Source organism: Lonchura striata, chromosome 5 (genome assembly GCF_046129695.1).
Source record: "Lonchura striata isolate bLonStr1 chromosome 5, bLonStr1.mat, whole genome shotgun sequence".
Lineage (NCBI taxonomy): Eukaryota > Metazoa > Chordata > Aves > Passeriformes > Estrildidae > Lonchura > Lonchura striata.
Genome location: NC_134607.1, coordinates 50,105,069 through 50,131,272, shown reverse-complemented (window position 1 = coordinate 50,131,272; position 26,204 = coordinate 50,105,069).

Genomic DNA, 26,204 nt, shown 5'->3' with positions numbered 1-26,204 from the left:
TGATTTAAACCAGAATGCAACGAGTAAAATAGCAAGATTAGATTTTGAAGGAAATTTTACCATGAAAAATTTCTGTCAGTGAAGTATAAAAATACACTATGCTGTTTATCAGTGTTAACTGTGTTATGTAGATAATCAAAGAAAAAAAAAAACCTTTTAAAGCAATGCTATTATAATTCAGATACTGCAAGAATAGAAACATAGCCAGTTTGCAAAATTAAGAGCTTTTTTTATTCTGCAATTTAATGCTTCCCATTTTGCATAAAATAAACTGTGCAATATAGTTTCTAAGGCAGATTTTCAAATACTAACACTTGTCAGCAACTGGGTGAGCAACATAAACCTATCTGTAGATGAATGTTGTACATTAGCTGAGAATCTAAAGACTAATGCACTGAACATGTATCTGTTACCATTACTGAGCATCTGAGTATGTACATGTACAGATAAAACTAATCCCTTCCCAGACAGCTGCATTAACATAGCACTGTACTTTATCTTTTATTTCAGGGCTCAGTTGTAGGGATTTTGATTAACTCTTTGTTTTGTGATAACGGAGTTATAAAGTTTTTATCCAAGCCCAGTTTATATCCAAACAGTTTAGTGGTTTAGTGAGTTAAAGCTCTCATCTAACTGCAGTTGTACAGAAATATACCAAATTGTATTGGTTACTTAAGAATTATATATATATATATATATATATATACTCAGAAATTTTGGAAACCTGTGAAGAAAAAAGTAAAATTACAGACCAGATACCAATAATGCATTGTTGTGTAAAGGTCTTCAAAAGTTTAAAAAAAGAAAAAAAAGTAAGTTTTTCCCCTTTTGTCTTTGTGTTGGGAATTAATAGTATTCCTATAAATGCTCTAATCCAAATATCAAAAATTACTGAAAATTTAAAAATATATTTGTTTGATGCTATTTCTCTCTTCTGTAATAGAAAATGCCAGAAAGAATCAGGGAAATCTGTTTTCTAGACGTTTTCATTTAGGCATTGCAAGTAGAACAAGATGGCTAGCAGGTTTGAAATCCAGGGTGACAAATAAATCAAGTAATATAAAACAACAGGAATTTTAGGAAGGGGTGGTAGTTAATAAAAAAGAGACATGAACAAAGCAAAATGTAAAAGGAATATGTGGTTTCTAAGAAAGTTACAACAGAGGGAAGAGGTTTTTCTTATTTCTTCTTTTCAAAAAATACTACTAATAAGAAAACCATTGACATGGTTAAATTATCTTAGTAATAACGTTTCATAAGTTTCCACTGGTCAAATTTATTTTCTTTATCGATATATCTTTTAGGTATATGCAGCCTTATGTTTAGGAAAATAAGACCTGACTTCATTAAGGTATCAAAATAGCAGAAGATCTTTCTGGATATACCAGAGACAGACAGACAAGATTTAGTTTTACAGAGAGAAGATACATTATGATGTTTGAAAACTGAATAGAGAGTCTAATCATAAATGCTGAGGAGGTTTGAAACACCAGCTAGCTTATTACCTGGAATGCTGCTACCTCTGTAGCTCCACTTTTCTGGTAAGGAAAAATAAACTTAGAAACAATGTTGAGACTTAAGCATAGTTGTAGTAATTTCAGGCCACTTAGAGTTATGAAAACACAACAGTTTGGGATAGAACAATAATGGAAAAGAAACTTGAACAAAAGTTCAAGACCTCTGGTTGACACAACAGTTAATTTCACACAGAGAAACTGAAATCATGGTAAGGGTCTAGACAAGATTCAATCATCAGGTTTTACTTCTGTATGGCGATAATAGTTTTATCTGACCAAGCTGATCCTTTAGGATCAGCAGGAGAGTAATACTGGTTGCAGCAACTGAAGTGATGACTTCTACAACAGGGCAGCTGAGAATCATACGGAAAGATCTAAAATTAAAAATCCTTTGGCTTTCAAATCTGGACATTTAGGCAATTGGTTTATATTCTGCTTCTAATTTACCTTTTTGAAATTATTCTAGCTGGAAAAGTAACTGTGAGGCCAGAAAGCAAGAACAAAGAGATTACTGACAGCACCAAGATTATTTAACATCTTCATTAATGACATAGGCAAAAGGATTGAGTGCAAACTCAGGCAATTTGCAAATGACACCAAGCTGAGTAGTGCAGTTGACATGCCTGAGGTTTGAAATGTCATCCAGAGGGACCTGGAGAAGCTTGAGAAGTTGGCCCATGGGAATCTCCTGCAGTTTAACAAGACCAAGTTAAAGGCGCTGAACTTGGGTCAGGGCAACCTCCAATATCAGCACCGGCTGGGGAAGGAACAGATGGAGAGCAGCCCTGCTGAGAAGGACTTGGGCCTTCAGGCGGGTGAGAGGCATGGAGTGCCAGCCATGGCACTCACAGCCCAGAAAGCCAAATGTGTCCTGGGCTGCATCCAAAGCAGCGTGGCCAGCAGAGGATGGACCCCTCCATTCTGCCCCTTTGCTCTGCTCTGCACTGCAGCCTGCAGTGCTGCATCCAGCTCTGGGGTCCCAGCACAGGAAGGACATGGAGCTCTTGGAATGAGTCCAGAGGTGGACATCAAGATGATTAGAAAGATGGAGCACCGCTTCTATGAGGAAAGGCTGAGAGAATTGAGTTTATTCAACCTGGAAAAAGAGGAAGCTCTGTGGTGAGACAGTTTACAAGACCATGTAGTAACAGGACAAGGGAGAAGGGCTTTAAACTGAAAGCATGAAATCAGAAGTGAACATGCTGAAGACTGAAGATTGGGTGATATCAGGGTGAAGAGATCCATCAAATGAGTTTTAATTCTGATTAAAAAATACAGTCTTCAGAGTAAAACTCTAATTGTCTTCTTGATTAAGAGCTGATATCAAGTACAAAACTAAGGTTTTGGTTAAAAAAATTTATGACTCCAAACAGATGATTGCTCTGTGATGTAACAATTTCTAAAAATGATTTTTCAGTCTTCTTTTGAACATGTTTTACTGAGGGGTTGTTTCTGTCATGAAGACAGAAGGTTAAACTAAAAAAATCCTTTACTGACATGCTCTGTGAATCAAACTGAAAATTATTCAGTAAGTGATGACCGTGTTCCTTACTTCCTTTCAGCTGTTGTGTTACCAAAAAATTTATAAAATTAAGAAAACTCCAATGTAAAATTAACAACTAGGTAGTATTAAGAAGCAGACATTCTTTGTTTGGCTAGGTGCACAGGGGAATAGGTCCTCCCAAAATGCATGCATGCTGAGTACAAGAAAGTTTCTGTTTATATAATCTATTCTACACACATATTCATTGATTGTCCCAGACTAGCCATACATACAATCAGTAACATATTTCCCATCTTGTCCTAGGGTCTCTCTGGTGGTCCCTGGTGTCATAGACCCCAGCTGACAGTCAAGTAGGCAGGGCACTGGGGCTGGTGAGCTTACAGTTTTCTTTCTTACACAACGGGCATGGTGCAGTTCCACTGGCCAGTGGTTTTGGTAGAACAAACATTGTGTTAGTTTACCAGGTGTAGACAACATCTGGTAACAGCTGGATAGAGATGCTTAAAATGTATCTTTAAATGTTTATCTCTTAAACAGTGCAGATGCTTAAAATGATATTTTGCACATTGCTACCCATCTGTCACTGCTAAATGACACATTTAGTTAGATTACCTATTGTATTGACTTAACCTGAATTGATTCTGTATTAATACAAAGAACTACTTACACCATTAATTATAATGTATAACTTGTAAGGCAACAATTTCAGTTTATAGTTAGTTTGGAAACCTAAAACTAATGTATTCTTTACTTAGCATGTGTGTAAAACTTTGTCCTGATTTTTCCTTTTTTGTCAGATTACAAACACATTGTATTATATGAAATGCTAATGAGAAGCACTTCACAAAAACAATGAGTAACAGTATTTTTTCTTCTTTTCTTAACTTAGAAATACAGTATTTTCATGTTAACATAAGCAGAACCTGCAAATATCAGAATGAAAAAGAGGACTATTCAAGTCTGGTCAGAAAAAGTAAATTAAACAAAGTCCTCATATTTTTACTGTCTAGTTTTCCAACACATCATTTGTTTGACAATTATTATATTTTTTCTGTCTTTTAAATAATACAGCATAAGAAGTTAAAGGTGACACATTTAAATACACTATCTTTGTAACTCCTTAATTAACTTCAGGCATTTCTTACTGCCTGATGGTACCTGATGGTATCTAAAACATGAGGGGTAAATGACATTTTCCTTTGTCAAAGGCTACCTTTGGAATTTTTATTATTTTGGCTGTCCTAACACTTTTATCAAAATCCATTAAAATAAAAATATTAATTCATATTAACTATTATGAGTGCTGAATCAGGTACCCAGAAATGTCCCCACAAAAATTAATTGATTTACAAATAAAATAAAGTGTTCAATCTACTCAGTCCATGTATTCCTTCTTTGAGATAGAAGACACCTTCTGAAGTTTAGCTAGTCTCATCTGGTTTTGTGGCAGTTTCAATTAACTTCAGCCCTACTTCCCATGTGGAAAGACATGGAGACAAATTCTTCAATCTCCTGCTAATACATCAGTGCTTAAAAAGTTATAATTCAGCCTTAAAAACTTCTATCCTTTCAAGACTTGGTATTTTTTACACAAAAACAGCTTGAGTTAAATATCCATGTAAATGGAAAATATCAATGTTTAAGCAGATGTCAACAATTTCTTAGGAAATGGAACTAATGTTACAGGTGATGATGGATGAAGAATTTCAAAACAGCTCTGTTGAAATAATAAAAAATGTCATGTGAGAAATAAAATAGATTGCATTAAAACAGAAGACATTGGAAATTTAAAGTGAAGAAATTTAAAACTGGAGCTGCACCTCAAGCTCCAAAACTCTTTTCTAAGTCAAAAACTAGAAGCTGTTTAGCTAATACTCATTTTTGCCTAGAAAGATGGAGCTCAACAAAGTAGACTTTAATATAGCCATTCTATCCGGGCACAAATATTCTAAAGCAAACTTCAGCAGGATGGTCATTTTTAGGAAGTGGTGTTTTCTTACAGCTCTAAAACACTGCAGTTCCCAATGGGTTTCTGAGAGATGGAGCCGGCCAGAGCAGGTATAAATCAGTATATTTTGTCTTCTTTATGACTTCTGCAGTTCTAGCCCTACTTAGTTATTATCACAAGGAAAAAAATAAAAAAGAGGAAAAAAGTAACTCTCTTGTGGCCATCTCTTAACAATTTCATATCTCTTTTAATACTTGATTCCTAGCATTGACTCCAACAGCCAAAGGCAACGTGTTCAACCATAGGCCTTGCCAGTTTCATTTATCTCATTACATGAGTTAAATGGCAACAAATGCCAGTGATGAAGAACAAAAGAAGTGAGCCAGGTAACCAGGTGCTTATGAGCAAGCAAATCTTTCACCTGAAGTGCAGAGCCATGCCTTCTTCATGGGCTGTCCCAAAAGAACAGGGACCAGCACATGTGGTCACAGAGTGAGAGGTAAGTCCTTCCATATATGACCAGAATGTACTAGAAAAATGTGGAGATATCTCTTAGGAAATAAGAACAAGTATACTGAGAAATGTCCAGTGAGACCACAGGTCAGCAGGCTGCTAGGACATACTAAAAAGCTGGAGACAGTTCCAGAGGTGTCTGAAATTCCATTTGAGGTAGCCAACTATTGCAAGGTTTGGCTTGGATAAAATTCTAACCTCTACTCATTTCATCCTTCACTATGTAGCTCAGTACTAGCTTCCAAGTCCTTCAGGAAGCATTTATTTTCTTTTTTTCTTTTTTTTCTTTTTTTTTTTTTTAATGCATTAAAATAAGAAAAGAAAAAGTCTATAATAAATTTCAGTATTGAACTATGAATTCCAATGTAGCTGAGATTCATCCTAAGGAATGAAGTCTCAACAGAAATTATCCACCAGTTCTTTCTACAGTCACAGCAGCTCTACTGTACTCATATCTAGTCTACTATTTTGGTTTTGATTAAAAGTAGTAAAAAACCTGTTGGGTTTCTATGAAGGGTAATAAGTTTTCCTAACCTTTGACTTATTTCTTCTCTTGTGCAAAAACATTTTGTGTGCTAAAAGCTGGCAACAAGTCCTTAGTCATCCCTTGTCAGCAATTGGATTTTAAATGCTTTTTTTAGCACTTGAAGTACATGATTAGAGTCCAATTTCCTACAAACTTTAAATACAAAAATAATTCCTTGAGGCTAAGCAAAGTTAAAGAACCATTTGCCAAAATATCCATCAATTCTTTTATAGTTTCTAATAGAATGATTGAGTCAGAAAGTCTCTTGCTTGCCGAAGATATCAAGTAAGTATACCATGGTTATTTTTTTCTGACAATAAACCAATACTTATTTCACCTTAAGCTAATTATAAACTCTTTTGTTTTGGTTTTTTTTCATCTCAGCTAAGTTTAAGCATAAAAACTGAATAGCAATAATAGTTTTATAGTGCAATGTCTTTAAGACTGCAGCCACTGAATAACTTCAAAGTATTTCATCCTAGGTGAGATTTCAATCATCACAATAATGCAAAACTTTTGGGAAATTGCCATCCTTATGCAGGGAGTTTCAAGACAGATTTAACCTTATACTATGAACAGCTGGTGCTGTAATTCTATAGAAATTAGGAGCCTATAGGAGGTCATAACTCGAAAGCTTGTTACTGAAGCTTACCAGAGGAGTTTGTAACTGTCTCTGACCTACCACAGTGGCTGAACTTTTTAAAGAAGTTTTGGAGTGGAATGAGTCAAATTCCAGTAGGTAGTTTTTCACTGATTGGAGTCAAGGAAGCTGTGAAATATATAAAAAGTGAACACATGTTTACCTTTTCAGAATAGAATAAATGATAAAAATAGCCGCTGTGCCCACCTAAAGCCCCCTGGCTTCACCCAACCAGCTCTGGCATGGCTGGCTGTGGGGGACACTGCCCTGGGCCTCAGGGAGCAGCCAGAGCTGAGCGCTGACATGGACAGCCCTGGTGTGGAGGAGACAAGGCACTGATCCATGGAAGGCAGAAGCAGACACCCCATCAGGGTAGCAATCCAGAGTTTATTACAGGACTCCGAGGAGCTCTGTCCTCCAGGGGATACAACCAGTAAAGAGCCCAGATTGAGCTCTTGCAACAACTCATAAACAGGGGATGAGACGAGGGAAGGGATCACCCACCAACCAATGGGGAGAATTAAGGGAGTGGAAAGTGAGGAAACAGACAAGCACAGGGTTCAGTGGGGGGAATCCAGAGGAGGGCCCCTGGTCCTCGCCCAATCACTCGATGGCCAGGGTAGAAGGTTCTGGAGGAGTGGGATGGGGAGCTGAGTGATGGACAAGGCACCAGGGGGGAGACAGGGGAATGACTAGGCAGTTTTGAGGTGATGGACATTGAAGAAAGAGGTGCAAAAAACTGGGGGGAAATGAAGGGTACAAGAAGGAACCGTTAAAAAAATGGTGCAGAAACTTAAAACCACAATACAACAAAAAATGTCAGACCAAGTTTTACCCTTAATTTTGTGTTATAGTACCATAGTCAACAGGCTCACTTAGCTACAGCTGAAGGAAAAATTTTGAATTTTAAAATGCTTTAATTTCATGGGTATAAATTATGTTAGGCGCATTTGGAGAAGTAGTGTGTTGGATACACTTTAATTCATATAACTTGTACAAAGTATTTTCTTGATTGTTTGGTGGAAGTGCATTATTTTAATATAGAACAATGTTTTAAAATATTATAGGAGAATATGGATTCTCATCTAAGTAATCTGTGAAGAATAAGAGAAACAACTGTGATGGTGTCCAAAGACAATGCCTCCCCCAAAAAATGAAATTTACTGAAAAACCTCAAGTTTTCCTTAGAGGAACAAAACAAAAGAAAAGCAACAAATAGCATGTTCTAGGGCCAAAATGTCCTAAAGCATCATTGGTCTGGTCTATACCAGCTCCTGGATATTATTTTATTATAAGTTGTCTGGGTATTTCATATATGTGGTATGTGTCTACACACTCATGTGCATGCATCTAGGTGTTTACTTTGCTTATTTGCTTTTTATTTCTGTTGGGATGTTTGCGTATTTGCATATGTGTAAGATAGCACAGAGCAGTACTTTGTCCACTTTGTATGATTGCCGCAACTGGATAAAACCCATCTGGAAAACAAACCTGAATATTTGCATAAATATTGGTATAATTAACATTTGGTAACAAAACTGATTAATAACTGCATTTAGAAGGCCATAAATAGCTCATTTACATTTTGGTGCCATTAAGAAAGGATAAAATTAATATTTATCATTCCTTCACTGAATTAATTTGAAAAAAGCTACTAAGTGAACCAATTCTTTCCATACAGTATTTTTGTATGCTTTCATACAATAAATAGCTGCTTCTTTTCCTCTCTGATCAGGAGAATCAGTTCGCATATATGAAAAATCATGTTAAAATTAAATTATTTCTCTGTCAGAAAACAAACAGTTTGCATAGAAGCAGGGGGTCAACTGTGCTTCCTTCAGCAGAAAAACTGCCTGGAAATTGTAGTTAATGTTCAGAAGTAAATGAGAGATCTGGTAAATATAACTCTGGAAGTCTAATAAAAGGTGCAGGCTCCCAACTTTAAAGGTTTATCCTCTTTGGAGTCCTCTTTATCCTCATTATAATCATTATTCTCCTAGGAAATACGGCTTTCTTCTACAGATCTGACAACACACTGAAGTGATAACTGTTATGCACTTGGCAAAAAATATATCATTTTCAAAACCTGTAAAATGTAGCATCATTTCACCTTTCATAAGAAAAATTGAGAGAAACACAACCCATTTTGTAGCTGACTTTTAAAAATTGCAGAGATTTTTTGCACTGAGTAACATTGATTTGAGAACATAATTACGAGTTGCCTAGCTTTGGTATATTTGCAAATGAAATGGTTTCTTTTCATTGGGGTAGATGTTCCAATATCATCAGCTACCTACCCAAATTCCAGGATAATAGATTCTCAGTGAATCTGATTGTTTTGTTCAAAATACTCTGTATAAAAAAAAAATAAGTTTTGACTATACAGAATCATTTACAGATTAATTGCCAAAATTCACACAAAGTTATTGCATTTCGGATATACTTACAAACTTCTGCATTTACTTTTCTTGAGGAGCCTTGTGATCACATCTACCAGCTCAACAATTGTAGAAAAGCAATTTCCAGATCTCTGGATGTTTGGGAAAGCAATTTGGAAAGTATAAAATATTTGTGCCAGAATAATTTGTGTACTCAAACAATGAGGAAACAGAAGCAGTATCACATTATATATCTTACATGACAATGGTATAAAGTCACAGGAACAGGGATTTCCTTCTAATCCTAGACAAATGTGGAAAACACTGTTGCATCTACTTTGCTGTCTCTTTGCACTGTAATGATGCTCTGATGAAAACCTCCACCAGTCTCTCCTGACCATCCTGTGCACAACCTTCGGAAACTTCAATCAGGCAGTAGAGCAAACACTCATGCTTTAAGTATGACTACTGACAAGCAAATAGCAAGTTCAGAAAATCTAATAAAATAAAAAAATATATATCAATGTCTATATTTAAGATTAGGTAAGAAGCTGATGGATAAAAAAGTCCTTCACACATCCTAGAATCAAAGGATAGCTGAGGTTGGAAGGGACACCTGGAGATGATCTATTCCAATTTTGCTGTGAAAGCAGGAGCAAGTAGAACAAGCTGCTCAGAGCTGCCTGAGTCAGGTTTTAGATCTTTCCAAAATGGAGACTTCACAACCTCTCTGGGCAACCTGTTCCAACCACAACACCACCATAAAAAGATTTTTCTTATATTCAATTTGGCTGGCTTTCAGTCCAGCTCACTGTCTATGGTGCCTCAGAGTCTAGTACAATTTGTACCAGACACAATGTTTATTGTCCAGTATTTGAAATGAGGAGGAAGTTATTGCAGCCACGTCACAAACATTACTAAAGTCAAAAACATCCACTGCTCTTCCTTTATCTGCCAAGGAAAAGCAGGTCTTCAAGAGAAAGCAATGAGATTGTTTGATTTCCCCTTCATAGTCCATGCTGATGGATTGCAATCACCTTCTTGACCCTGAGATATTTCAAAATTATTTCCTTGGTTCATGCCTTTTCATATTTAATGTTACATTATGAATGATATTATGCACTGTTATTACCAGATAGTATGAAAATATTTTTTCTTTTAAGTTTAATTTGCAAAACATTGAGATATAACTGGCCAGAAAAAAATAATTTACTATATAGAATGTTTGTGTAATGGAAATCCAGTGGAAAAAGTTACATTGTCTCCAAAAGGTATAAGTGTAATACACACATTTTATAAATTAGGTCATTCAGAAAGGTTTTTAAAGCAGGTTACACATAGTAGAGGAGTAGATTATAAGAAAGAGTCTATTTATTGATCCAAAGCTTGGACTTGCAGCATGTGTCACTTCTATTTGCTGAGAATATTTTATGATATTCTCCCTTTAAGAGTAAAATGGTTAAAATTTTGTCACTTGTAGTGTAATGCTGTTTCAGAAAATTGATGAAAAGTGTCTGCATTTGTATTGTTTTATGTCTGTGCAATTGGGTGTCAGTTCCGCTGCCCTTATTAGTTAAGTGTCAGCTTTGTCAAAATGACCACTGCCATTAGCAACACTGAATCCAGAATGTGCTTGAAAGGTATCCAAATATTTAGATCTACAGATGGTTTTTTGAGAGTTTCATATCCTAGTTAAAATACAATATTTGGCAATAAAGCAATACACAATATGGATGAGATATTAAACTTTGCAAAGTTTGCTGCATAGTCAGTAGCTAATTTTCATCTGAAGTGTTCTAAATATTGCATTAAATTAGTAAAATTCACTTTTACTTCTTTTTTCTCAAACCTCCCATAAAAGTCAGTGGAATACATATGCAATCATCAGATAAGAGAGTTTTAGCCTACAGAACTTTTTGTAGAAGCTACAATAGAATGAATCACCAGTCAGGGTATATATGGGAATTATGGCAGGTTGTTCTGCCTAGCTGATGGATTCATGGATTAAACTCCTTCTCTTGCTACAGTGCCAGAACAAAAAAACACTGAAGAATGATAAAAGAGTCAGAGTATACATTATGACAAATAAAGGCATAGCAAAGGAAAATAATGCTAAAGATTTTGTCCGTAAAGGTAAGAATTTTCTTGAAAGGAAGAATTAATAAATAGCTTAACTGAGTTGAACAAGAATATTATGAAATATAGAGCATAAACAAAAGATCATATTCTTACTTTCAGGGGAAACCCAAACCCCAGGCATTAAATTTGCAAAATGTATAGAGCAAAAGGTTGATTAAAATAAATACAAAAGCCAAGCTTTGTATACTCAAAGACCTAAATCTATCAAAAACCTGCTAGGAAAAACAGAAATACATAGTACAGTAATAAAAGATACAATAATGTTTAGTATTTTGAAAGTATTTAAATAAATTGAAAGAAAACAGGCATTAGGCTCCTAAATTCCACCAATTCAGTAATTCTGAAAATTTCAACCTGTTTCTAAAGTTTTTGCACACCTTGGGTAAGATTTATTTCAGCAAAGAAATTCTAGAGAAATGTATGTGCTTTGTTTGCAATTCTTATACTAATATATAGCAGATTACAAAGAGTTCTTGGTAACATTTCCATCATCTTCTATCGGTCTAAGTACAAATATCTAAGCCTAAAATAAATAAATTTTTTCCACTTTTTTATTTATTTAATCTCATTAAATTTCCTAACTACATTAACAATACTGCCACACTGATTTAAACATTTTGCAAAGTGGACACAAACAGCATATGAAGAGAGAGGTATAAGAGACAAAATGTGAACATCCTTATGAAAATATTCCATTTAATAAGTTGCAAATGCATTGCATACAAATTCAACCTTTCATAGTGTACTAGTATTACATCATATAACCAATCCCAGAACATTAATCGAATAGCTTTCTTAGTTGTAAATGTTTTCCTGATACCAAACATGGTAGATTAAAAGTCCTTCAGCTAAAGGAAAACTTGTGAATCCAATTTTAAGATTTCCATGCTTTTGTTGCACAATCCATCAAGACAGGACTCATTTAAAAGACAGGAAGAAAATCTTGCAGCTTCCCAGAGAACAAATATGAAGTCAATACATGACTATTAAACAATTCCCTTTTTTTAGAACTAAAGGATATTTCAATGTTTTCCATATAATTGAAGGTTATTTCAATTACCTAAATATTTCCAGGAACTCTGCTAAATTCCATTGAGAATTTTTTTTTATGTCCAGATGTCAGTTGTATTTGTACATAATAGAACAAGAAAGAAAAATTGATTTATGGATGTTTCTTTCATTGAAATACCAAAAGAAATAAGCATTGAAAGAATAAGATAATAAGAAAAAGTAGTATGGTGTAAAAAGGGTAGGAAGTCAAAACCTCACTGTCACGCAAAGCTCTCCATTTCACCTTAAAAGGCTGAGGAAAGTCACTATTCCTAGGATGTTTACCAAGTTCTTACACTAAAGGAAATATGTATTCCTGAAAAATATAAGAAATGTTAGTAAATAATTTCATCATAATGTTGCTTACGTACTTTTCCTGCTTTATAATACAATCACAAGTTTTAGTGTGAACATATTTTTGTTCTGACTATAAGCTTCACCAAAGCTGACTGTAAGATCAGCTGACTATAAGGTCACCAAAGACAGAATGTTATTATCTCTTTTGTAAATATGTTTCCTCTTTATCTCCTTCCTGTAAAAAGCCTCCCTTTGTAGTGTGTAAACACTCCTTTTGCTGTGTGGCAATTAATTTAGGACACAGTGACAGCCTGGCTGCAATGAGCTACCTTTGTGTAGGATTGCACTCTGAAATAAAACAGATCAGGATTAAGTGAAAATAGAGAACAGTGTGCCAACAGGACCTTGAGGTATTGTATCAACAGTAAAGAAAAGGAATAATGTTCTAAAGAACTGTTATCATAGTTTTGGGGCTCCATTCTCAGAAGCACTGAATGTTCTTGAAGCTTTTAGTTCATTTTAGGTGTTTATTTAAAGATATAAAAAGTTTCCAAAGTGTTTATTTTTTTTCAAATCAAATGTTTAATTCACTTTAGCATAGTGAAGTATACAAACTTAAATAATTGAATTTTAGGTTCAAGCAGAGGAGAATAGAGAATATCTGGCAACAGTTTGTTTTAATACAGTAACAACATTAAACCATAATGGCAATAATGAAAAATGCTAAAGTATTCTGAACTAAAAAAAGTCAAATTCAGAGTAGGAAATTTAAATGGTATGTATTTATCTATTTACTTATGTTATATTCTAAAATCATATGGTTTTTAATAATGGCAATTTCTATCTGCCATCTATCTAATCTATCTAATTTATATCTGTTTATTCTATAGTCTAATAATATAAAGCAAGATAAACACTGTTGAAAGCTGAAGAACATTTGCATAGATTTAGGTTTAGGTTAAGGTTTTTATTTCACAGCTTTTTCCTATCTCCTTTGTGTCATCTGAAGAAGCAAGACTGAATTTCCAATACCTAGAAAGAGCTCACTGACATTCCACTGCTGTGTTTGCACTTACTGTCAAACACTGTCCAGAAAAAAAAAAAAGTTTTTTAATGTAAGGAAGCACTCTGGGTAAGAAGAGGGAAAAACTGTCAGCAGAGAAATAAAGACATGGATCATTTGTTATTTAATTAATATTTCATTGATTCAGGTAGTTAAAAAATAATCAGTGAAATCCGCATTTTTACATTTTGAAGAGAAGGTGTTAGTGTCATCACCAAAACCACAAAGGCTAATACCTCTACAGAAATTACTGATTGTATTAGGTATGTCCATGCAGACAGCAGAAGTGCTCTCAAGAGGCCTAGTTTCAATATGGAAAAGAGTTTAGTTTTTACCTACCTGAGTTTCCAGGGAGGAAGCTAGCAGAGAGTGAACTAGAGTGAAAATATGTTGTATGGCTACTCCAAAGCAAAACTAATTAATTTTCTTTATTTCACTCATAAGAAAGGATGGATTAAATTATGAGTTTATTTTTGGCATCAAGATATCTTGCTTTCATAAGTGACAGTATTTTTGGCTTCCTCTGAACTGGTATCTTAGATGAGCTAAGTTTTAAAATTTTCTAAAGATTTTGACCTTAATGAGGCAATGAATTTCAAGAAATTCTGAACTCTGGGAGCTGAAAAGCAGAAGGTCTACCTTGAAAAGAAGAAGAGTGTTTCTTCCTATGAGGTAAAATTTTGTCTATAATGTGGAAAAATACTGTCCACATTTGGGAGGACAGTATGTGGGAATGATGAACCTCAAAGGTCATCTTGGTTACAGTCGCTCTGGCTTAGGATGTTGGAGGCTTTATTTGTACTTAACTTCTCAGAGAGGGAAGTTCAACAGCCTCTATATTATTATTATTATTATTATTATTATTATTATTATTATTATTACTATCATCATCATCATTATTTTAATTTGCATACACAGAGCCAATGCTTACAGCAAAACAAAGTGCTATAGGCAGCAGTCATGAAGACAATGTTAATATTAACAAGTTAAGCAGTATCAGAGAATGTTACAGCCTCTGAAACTTTATTGTCATCACTATTAAATTGCCAAAACAGCTTCTGAAACAGTTTCAGCCTGTATCAGGTTTTGACACAAAGAGTTCTCAGGCACAGCTCAAGGGTTAGTATGGGTCATTGACTAACTACTCCCAGCAAGCAGTTTCATGTGTTACAGGGAAGAGATCTTTATGACATGGAGGTTTGCCTGTCAGTGATGACTAACATCAGTGGCACTTTAAAGTCTCTGACACATGTAATTTGCTAATTAAAACACAGCTAAACTTGTCCCTCTAGTTGAGAAGTTTCTGAAAGTGGTGAAATCTGTATAATTGCATTACAGCACAGTTTTACTTGTGAGTTTGAAAAACAGAACCTTTTAGCAGGAAACCAGCAGTATTAAAAAAAAAAAAAATCTTTTGAGACAGATGAAAGTTTTTGTTTTTCTTCAATCTAGGGTTAATTTCATTCAGTATTAGGAAGGGGTGCATGTCACATGAAAATGTCCTTGATCACTATAGCTGCAATGAATGATATTTTCATACACATCCCACAACCCCCATAAACTCCTTGGGTTTTGTCAGGCCAGGAGATTGAGTAGTTAACTAAAAAGTAAGTACCACTCTTTATAGAGCCTCTCATTTCTTTCATTCCTTATATTTTCTAAAGAAAACAATTTAGTTTTCTTCATGGAAAGTAGTGACTTCTGTCAGTTTAGATCATTGTAGAGTCCCTTAGAGCATTTAGGAAAGCATACAAAGAAATAACCCAAACCCAGAAATTATTAGACAGCGATAGATTAAAGTAGGATTAGGATAATTATGGAGAATAAAATTCCTTTCACTGTCATCCTGTTTCACATTCATACTGACTTCCTGGAGACAATGAAACCATTTGAAATGTTGCAGTTCAAACCAGGAGCTCAACTGGCTGGCAGTCCAATGCTGTGCAAATACAGGATGGGACACTTGAGTCTTTGTCCTGTCCATGGGAGTAAAGGTTTAACACAAAGTAAAGGCCATGCCTCAGGGCAAACTGCCAGCTTGACCAAAGGCACTTAAGAAAATTACAAAAGGATCTATATATAGCAATTATGTTTCTTAAAGGGGATTTTATAAGCTTCGGTAGGCAAAAGAGGTGTTCCAGATTTTCTTCTTGTGAGTTTGGTTTATTTATTATAAGTGCATCTTATGCATTATAACAAACCATAAATAATCTGTTTCCATCAATTTTACACAGAGAATGATTATAGATCATTTTATTTGTCTTTTATTGACTGTGTTTTGATGTTTATTCTATTTTGGTACTTATATTTTGCTTAGGCTTTCTGATTAATAATGTAAGTAATTTAAGTAATTACAAGAAAATACATGCACTTGTGCATCATTTTAATACATATGTTTTATCTCACTTGTTAAATAGCAAACCAAATTATATTCTGGAACTTAAAACATACCACAGAGAAAATAATACACAACACTCTATTGGATAACTATTTTATTTATTTCTTTGTGGCCTTCATTATACCTAATAAAGTGTTAGATGAATATTTGGAGGGGAAGAAAGCAAACCCAAAGACTTCAGCATTGTTTTTAATTAATAGATTTCTAATTTTATCAATTAATAGATGCAATTAAATTTATAATGATATGAACTGATATTGAAAATTCTAAATAATATTCAGAAGCAAATAGGTTGAACTGAATTAGCTACTCAAATTCCCTTTCATAGCATACATTAAATAGGTATGCATAAAAAGAAAATTGCAAGCCTTTTAAAGGTAAATGTGTGAAATCAACTTAGTCTCACATTAATGTAAAGATACATAAGGATATATTATTAATCCAAGTTTGGCACTGACAATTATTTATGCTGCCTATCTTTGCCAAGCAAAGAGCCAGATGTTTTTTTACCTCTTACCATCCATTCTTCTGCCCTAGTGCAGAAAGCAGTGAAGCTGAACCAGCCTCTGGTTCACATCTTGGGCAGGTTAATAGGTCTTCAGACTTCATTTACCACTAAGATTTCAGACCATCGTAAGTTTAAAACGTAGGTTCATGCTGACAGTTTAATGGTGAAATAAGCAAAGAGTTAATGTACTTTTAACATCTAAACTTTCTGACCTTTCTTACCGGGCCACAAAATGAATTTCAGCATGGATTTTCTGACATGTCCTTGTGCACATGTGGCACTGTCTGAACCAGCTGCTTATGTTTACATTATAACCCTTTCAAAATATTTTTTTTATTGCTTGGCCTCTGTGAGACAGGGAACGTAAGCAAAGATATTCTCCTTTTCCTACCTTTTTCTTTTTTGTTAAGTCACAACCTTCAAAGTCACATTATACATCATCTGAGGGGAGGGGAATCTCACACAAGTTAAACATTCAACTTTGTCTTTTGCCAAGAGAGAGGTCTGGAGGTTGCTTTATTTTAATGAATGTGTCAGACCTGAAAGTGTTCACCATACAACCAGTCCTTGCCAACAGTAGGTCAAAGACCTAAATCATTGTATTCATGAGACAGAAATGTCATCCCTTCCTTTTACACGGAGACCCTTCACTTTCTAGCCTTGTAAACATTCTAATAGGCTCTTTTCCAACAAAAGCAAATTAGTTCCTTGACTTCATGTTAACATGAAGGTAAAAGAGAAATTTGCAATGTGTATAAAACCCTGTCAATATCAAAGGAGTTAGATTTTTGATGGTAGAAAAAAGAGCATTTCAACTTTCAGATTGTAAACAAAGTAATTCTTTTCATTTTTAGCTCTTAGTAAGTTTCTTTGTTTAGAAAAGTCTACAAATATTAACAGTTATATTTAGACAAAATATTTATCAGTATGCTATTAAATGTTTTTGATGCATGCTGTTAAAAAGTAATGATTATTCTGAATCCTATCAAGACCTCAGAGGCCAGGAAAAAAAATTAAATAACAGTGACTAATATTTTGCATTTTCTGCCCATCAACAAACAACTGGAGAAATAATGTAAAAGCAAAGAGTTAAAGAGCTTTAAAATAAGTTCAAAGAAAGGAAGGGATAAAATTAGGCATACTAGTGATAAGTTTTGGGACAGTATGATGGTGTTTGAGGTTTTGTACTGTGGCCAACAGTGTTTGAGTACACTGGAGTGCATTAGATATATTTGCACCATAACTCACACAATATGAGGAATAAATAAGAGGAAGTAAAAGCTTTGTCTATGGCATCACTGGCATAAGTGAGGCCTGATGGGAAGAGTTCTGGGACAGGAGTACTATTATGGGAAGTTATGGCCTTTGCCATGGTCCCCCAGAACATTCTCCCTAAACTGACGAGACACGGATTCAGTGGGTGAATCATTCAGTGGATGAGGAATTGGTTGGGTGGTCAGAGGGTAATGGTCAATCACTCAAGAGTCCCAATGCACACCAGTGACAAGTGATGACCCTCAGGGGTCCATACTGGGACCAGTGTTATTTAATATCTTAGTTAAGTACATAGACAGAGAGATTGAGTGCACCCTGAGAAAATTTGCAGATGACACCAAGCTAAGCAGTGTGATTGACACATCTGAATTTTGGAATGCTGTCCAGTGGGACGTGGACGAGCTGAGAAGTGAGCCTATGGGAATCCCATGAGGTTTAACAAGGTCAAGTGCAAGGTGCTGCATCTGTATTGGGACAACTCCCAATATTCATCCAGGCTGGGGGCTGAACAGATCAAAAGATGCTGTTTCTTCCTCTACTGAAGAACTCTTTTTCCCTTGACAGTGCAAATTGAGTGGACAGTGAGCTCTGGCTGGAGGTGGAGCTGATCCTGCCAGTATGAAGTCAAGGCAAAATTCCCTGTCAACATCTTTAAAACCACTTTCACTTAACCACTTTAATCTTTACCTAGTCACAGATCCTTTACATGGAAGCACAAACAAGGAGAACATGGAGGAGCAAACCGATATTACAGATTCACCAGTTTTAAGAGCTATTTCCATGTGGTAAAAACTATCCTCTAATTTAAATGCCAACAAAAACTCCAATATATTGACCAGAGAAATTGTGAAGTCTCCAAACTGGACACATTTAAAAACATGCTAGACACAGCTCTGAGAACTGTCAATGCACCTGTTCAGTGTAGGGGCAGTGGACAAGATCTCCAGATATTTCTTCCACCCCCAGCTGTTCTGTAATTCTGTGATGTACCTCATTTCAGTGATTTCACAGGGGCATACACTTTTGACAGAACAATATGATGCTGCACAGTTGCAAGGAAAATGGAATAACACATTTTTTAGGACACCAGAAATCTTCAAATTTTGCTAAGGATAGTAAATTTTTGCCTTTCATTAAGAATCTTTCAAAACTCAATGGTTCCTGGAGGTGAAGTGATTTTAAAATGGCCTTTAGCCATTTTAATATACAACAATATATTGATGAAACAATGTTTTCACTATATTGTTGAAATAATGTTTGTTTCACACTGCAAATGTCAAATAGCTACCAGAAATACTTTTCAATATTCTATTCAGCAAACCAGGTCCTGGCATAATTTATAAATAGACAACAGATTGGTAACTCAAAGCCTGTTATTTACAACAGACAAAGGGAAAAAACAGGAGAGAAATTTATAAGAAAACAACAACTGAAATGTTAAGTACCTCTTCTTATTTTTAGATTTTTGTTAAATGATCTTTTTTCAGTAAATATAGAATACAAGTAGCAAAGACATCAGTAGCCTAAGAGTCTCTGCAATGCCCTCTCTATGTGCATCAATTAAGACCTCAGACATCAATATTTCCTTTCCTCTCTAATATTCGTGAACCTGTTTCCAGTTTTCAAAAAGTGTATGTCATGGAGTAACAAGAGCTGTCATATGAATCCTCACATTTTCTCCAACAGGAATGTCTGAAAGTATAATTTTGTGCTTTTGTCACTCATAATATGTCAATGACCTCTGTAGAGACACAAAAAAGTGAAATGATAAAAACAAATTTTTGAACTTTACACAGGGTTGCTTTACATTCTAAAACTAACTGAAGACTTTTCCTCCCTTACATTTGAATCCTATTATGCTGTTTGAATTGAAATTCACCTGTTCTTCAAAGAAACTAGTGGCCAGGTATGTAAACTATTTCAGCTGAGAAAACAAAAATACTGTTAACATCTAGGTGAAATAAAAAGCAATGTTGTAGGCAACTGTTAAAAGAGTGGCTACAATCTTAAAGCCATTATTATTTTTATATTTGCTATTACTCATGTAAATAATAAATTAAATCTTTTCAGAAAAAAAAATAAGAATATATTCCTACTAAAAGGATATTTTATTTTATTAAGCAAGGTATACATTTAACAGTTTAAAAAATAATATCTTCCAAATTTTAGGACCACAGTTTGCCTCCAGTACTTTCTAGTTGGTTTATTAAAGCAAATACCCATTTCAAAAAAGAATACCAAAGACATAAATGAAAAGTAACATGCATCATTGCATTCTGATCATCTTGCTGGTGACATTTAAGAAGAATACATCAGATAATGATGTGTTTTCTTCATATTCAAGTTCTGTAACCCTTAATTTTTAACCTCATATTCCATCTTTTTTTACCTCCTGCACACATCTATGCTTATGTTCACTTCCATTATTCATATCCTCACATATTGCCAGACCACACATCTGCATATACAAGCACGAGCAAACTCCATCCTGAACCCATTTATTTTCCAATTTTTTTTCACGTTCTTACACCCAAACATAGCACCACAGTCTGGTTTCTCCAGACTTACCATCAGCTCAATTTATTTTAATCAAAAGAAAGGAAAGGGAATTTGGCATGAATAGTAACATCATTCTAACCACTTTACAAATACATTAATATGGAATTGTTTTCAATCTATGTCCCTTACAATTTCCATTCAGCATGATCCTTCGCAGTAAATAATAAAGGAACTAATAATTGTTTACTAATTTAAAAAGTATTGCCAGTAGATACAGAAGTTTATAAATTATTAAATCAATATACTTACAGGAGTCCTTCCATTTTAGTGAGAATGTAAAATAACATGTAAGTCCATAGGAGTTCCCACATATATTGGGATTTTCCAGCATACATACTGCTTTAATTTAGAAGAAGAAAACAGAAGAAAAAGGAAGGCAAGGTAAGGCAAGGCAAGGTTCTATACATCAAGATTCCTCCAAGGATAGTTGTTGATAAAAATGTGAAAAATTAACAAATAGTAGTGAAATGCTATGTGGAACAGTTGAGGTTTTAAACTTATTTGATACTTATCTTTGGACAGACAGGGTTGTGGATATACTGGTAAAGAGCTCTGGAGTTATGTCTAGTACAATATATCATCAGTCTGAACCTAAACAAAACAAAACCCAAAACACCATTTAAATACAGAGTTGAGGAAAATAAAACAAAACAAAACAAAAATACATTAGCTGAAATAAAAGTGTTGGAGTGGGCATTTCTGTTTTGAAACAGAGCAAACAAGGAAAACAGAAACATTCAGATTCTTCAGGAGGCAAAAGCAGAAATATCGAAAGAAGGGGTTGCAGAGACAAAGACATACAAATTTGAAAACTGATTCTTATGTAAACTAAATGATTGCATCTATTTAAGGCATCTAAATTAATCTAAAAAAGGCATAAAGGAGAAGACAGAAAAATCTGTAGTGAATTCCTCAAAACCAAAGAGTGTAGAAAGATAAAATGTGCTCTTTGTTTGTATTAGAAAATATCTTTCCTTGTCAAAAAAAAGCCATTTTATTTCCCCATTTAATGTTATTTCATGACTTTAAAAGCAACTTTGTTTTAGCACCCACTGAAATTGGCTTTTTCTTCTAATCCTTAGAAGGAAGCTTCATTTCTGTCTACTTATGGTACATTTGCCTCATTTTCCATTGCAGAAAGCAAGTTGACACTTAATGGAAGATGAAATTTTGTGTGCATGCATTGTTACCAATACAGTATATAAATGTAGTGGGTGCCGAAAACAGAGATTAAGATATGTTGGGATTTTTTTAAGCTTTTATCACTGCAGTTTAGTAGCCCTGTATTTTCAGCAGTAGTGTATTCACAAAAGACTTTTTTTTTTTTTTCACTGCAGAGAAGCATTACATCCAACACAAAAGTGACCTTTATATTTAATGGTGTTTAAAAATTATTTGGATACTTCAGCCTCTCAGTGAATTTAACCTGTTTCATGATTTCTATCTTTTAAAATTCTCAGTACAAATTATTCCATAGCAATTTTCCTTAAAAACTCAACATAAATGAAGCAATTAATTTGAATTGCAAAACACCTTCACAGTCTTAGTTTTTATATTTTTCTATACTCAACCATTAGATTAGAAGAATATTTGAAGCAATTTATATTTTTAAAATAAGGGAGGGTTTTCATATTTTAAAAGTTTTATCACTAATAAAATTAACTTTTATCAGTGATGTACCCCACATCACTAATATCAACTGATATCAGTTTCTACTGGAAATTTATTCAAATCTATTAACAGACCCTTGCTGTAGTGTTTGATAAACAGATTTGAATTACAACGGAATACAAAGTTTCACAACATACACATTATCAACCAATATAATATTAGCAATATTAGTAATATTGTCAATATTTAATAGCAATAATTAGCAATAATTAAGTGATACTATTCCTACAGGACACATTGAGTTTTGCTACAGGAGTATGAATTAAGGAAAACTACCTCTATGTTATCCATAAGCTAAAAAACTCAAAAAACACCATAAAAACCCCCAAAACCCACACAAAACACAAATACTGACAATATTATATATTTAATAAAATAGGACAAAAATGAGAGATTTGGCATTTGCATGTATTAAAATTAAAGGCAGATATCAGAACTTCAGAACTATTAATTAAAAACAGAAAGCACCTTCTGCTTCTTATCTTTTATAAGCAGCAAAGACATGTGCGCTGTGTTACATGGGGAAAGAGTTTCTATAACTTGTTTTGCTTCTGCAGGATCTTTGCCTCCCCAAAATCCATTGCTCCACAATGTCTGAGCAATACCAGGTCAAGGAACATGCATGAATATAAATTAGGGCTTCTATCCCATAATAGTATACCAGACAAAAAGAATATTCTTCATACATTATTTCCAAACAGGCTTTAGGTCCGCACACATTGTAATGAAAGAAATAGCCCATTTACTTATCCATAAAAGCTACTGGGCATGAAAGAATGGATAATATGAATCTTGGACTCAGCTCACAGCTGCAGAGCCAGTGGGAAGGAGATAGAATTATACTCAACAGGACGGAGATGGAGTGATGCTCATTTATTCATTGTATAATAAAGCAATAAATGACTACCTATTTGGAGGCAGCAGATGAGGGAGTTTAGAGGGGAGTGCAATCTGAACCCCAAGTACTTCAAATAATGTTATGCTTTTGGATGGCGCCTGAACTGCTACTCAGGGCTTTTTGTAACATCATCTGCAAGTCATTTTTATGCACACACTAACCTAGCCTTACAGATAGACTTAGCAGGGAGACATTGGTATTTCAATCTTGTAATGGAGCAATTTACCCCACAAATATTGCTGATTAATACATATCACATTGCAGGACAGATGAGATGCTCCTTGGCATTTCTCTTTTGCAGCCAAACTTCTAAATATACTCTGTCTGACTGTAACTTTTATTTTCTCTTTTCAATTCACTTTAATATTCTTGACTTTTGTCCAAAATTCAATAGCTGTGGGGATTATTTCCATGTTTGCATTACAAATGCAGGAGTAACTATAAAACAGCTCTCTGTTTGTTACATCTGGCTCCATTCATTTTACACTTAATCCTGAAACCTGTCTCCCAAAGCTATTTTATTCTTGTAATTCTGGGGGAAGAAAAAACTGTCATATTTTTTATTAATTATTCATTTAATTTGATATTTAGAATACATTTTGAGTAACTAAATATATATTTTACTTTCCATCTTTATGATGGGAAAAATATCCACTACTTTGACATTTGATTCTGACTGCAAGAAAGTAATAAAGTATTATTGCTGCTATAAGTTTCATAATGGTTTTGCTACTATTTCATGCATAAATATGGAACATTATATATATTTCCAATCAGATTTTTTCTGACTCTCAGAAAGTGAAAGAAAATCTTAAGAACCTTAAGTCTTAAAAAAAATACTTTATTATTTACTCTGGATTTGGATATAGAGAGAGATCCCTTTGAAGTTTATCTAATGAGAAATACTATCAAGGATTTTATCTTAGGAGAGGTCATAACCACTCCAGATATGGTTTAATAAATTCTGTCAAACAAATAAATTGAAAAACCAAGAGAAATATCCATGAAGCAGCAATCAAACAAGAAGCAATCTTTTTATAGACACAAGCCAATAATTAATAGGAAATCTTTTTCAGGATTTGTTTGCTTGCTTGCTATGTTTATGTAGTCTCTTTTAGTAAGAGCACCTAGTTATATTTAGCAGGTTTTTGAATGTCACTGCAATATATATATAATTGTTACAAATATGCATCAAATAAATTTCTTTTCAGATTTTTATAGCCTAAGCTTAATCATCAACATGTTTGCCACACTCATTCAAACGTCAAAACAAATTATAGAGAAATACAGTGGCAAATCTCTTTTTGATATTTCTAATCAAATTTCAATAAATTAACAAAATAGTTGACTAAAATCTGCAAAACATTCTTTTTAACCAAAGGCACAATGAAGAAATATGAAGATATTCTCCACTTATTTTATCAGATCTTAAGTTTTACACATGTGAATATGCAGTAACATTTGAATTCTCAAACTTTCTGGGTAGGCGGGCACCTGCAGAAGGGTTAAGAGGGATGTTCCAGACAGTCCTGGCTGCCCATGCAAAACTTAAAGGAAAATTAAAGTTAGCAATTATTTTGCTCTTAATATCTACATAATGTTTCTAAGGGATATAGAAAAAAGTGAAGTTTATGAAAGGGTGAGTTCTACCCAAAGATTCCATTTTTCCTTAGACTCATGCAAGCATTGATGTGTGGTTCATCATTCATGTTTCCCCAAAAGTGTAAATGTATTGAACAGAAGCAGATTAACTCCCTCTGTGTATTGAATGCACAGCCTCTCAAGAGAGGCAGTAGGCATTTTAAAGGTAAGTGATCTAATGAAATCTGCTTTAAACATTTATAATTCACTCTTCCAAATTGCTTCTGTGTCTTAGAAATCTTACATCTTATAATTTGTAGCATTTCTACTTTACTTTTTTCCAGTTATATCTACTTAAGAGGCTCAGGAATTTCTATATGTTGATTCTTCATTGTCCAACACAAAGCCTAACTCTCAGATTAAATACTCCCCATTTGCTCCGATTTGTTCTTTTATTCTCATTTCAATTCTATGTTTATTCCCCCATCTGTATTCTTCAACCCCTGCAAAGTGATATAGTGGCAAAAAACTTGATCTGCTGTTAACTCCCAGAAACCCATATTTTTTATAACTGTGTTCAATGGTAAGTGCAAAAAGCATTTTTTTAAAACCATTTTACAGAAAAGTCATTTGTCTTGAAAGTAAGTCACTTTCCTTTGTCAGCTGTCAGATAAAATATGGTAACCTAAGTCTTTAGCTCTCTTTAGTAAGCATACTTAAAAGACTAACTATTTCTGTGGGAAAATAATCCTGACTAGGAAATTATGTTTTACCAGCAGATAGTTAATTCATTTTGAATTCTCGCTGAAAATCTTTAGAGTAGGATCCTCTCATCTGAAAAACACAGCCACTTAAATGCAATCAGTCATCTATTATTTTATATAAAGTTGAGTATATAAAAATATAAAAACTAAGACTGTGAAGGTGTTAAATTATTCACATGATTTGAAAATGGTACCCTAAAGTTTTCATGTAACTTTCAAAAAGGTCATACTGCTTTGTAGATGTCACTTTACTTTTTCTTCCTTCACTTTTAATAAAGAAGTAGTTCCCAGGAAGAAATTCTGAAATTGGGTGCTTGTTTGGGCAGAAGAAAGAGACAGGGAAAAAGAGGCAGCAAAATTTCTACTGATATTTGTATGGATTATATCATCTGGAATGTCTCTATGTATATTTTCATATACATAGGGACATTAAAGTAAATCTAAAATCTCTGCATGTACTTCATCATTATGCAGCATATAACAAGGGAAATTTGAATTGAGCTCATTAAATTAATGACATGTCCCTATACAAAAAACTTTTTTTCCCACTACAAAGGCAGCCCTGTGTCACCCAACCATCTCATTCCTTTTAACCCAAATTCATTGAAGGAAATTGAATCCTTTTTTGAAATACACCTGAAAGAGTGGGCTGTTTTGTGATTTGAAAAAATAAATGAAATCTTCTTCAGTTCATAAGATAATATTTTATTATTTCATTGCAGTTACCTCCTAAGTATAATGATAAACAGAAGGCCTTGCTATTTTTCTAGAGGGAATAACTTATAAAAAATATTATTTCCCTTGTGGTTTTTCTGCACCAGATTTTTTTCCTAGGAATAATTTTAGCAGGCAAAAAAAATGACTGGCTCCCTTACTCACAGATAGCTAAGATATGCTATTACTGCATAGCTCTTCAGAGTTCTTTAAGGTACAGCTCAGTGATTGTAACATGATGGTAGGTTTGAATGGTACTGT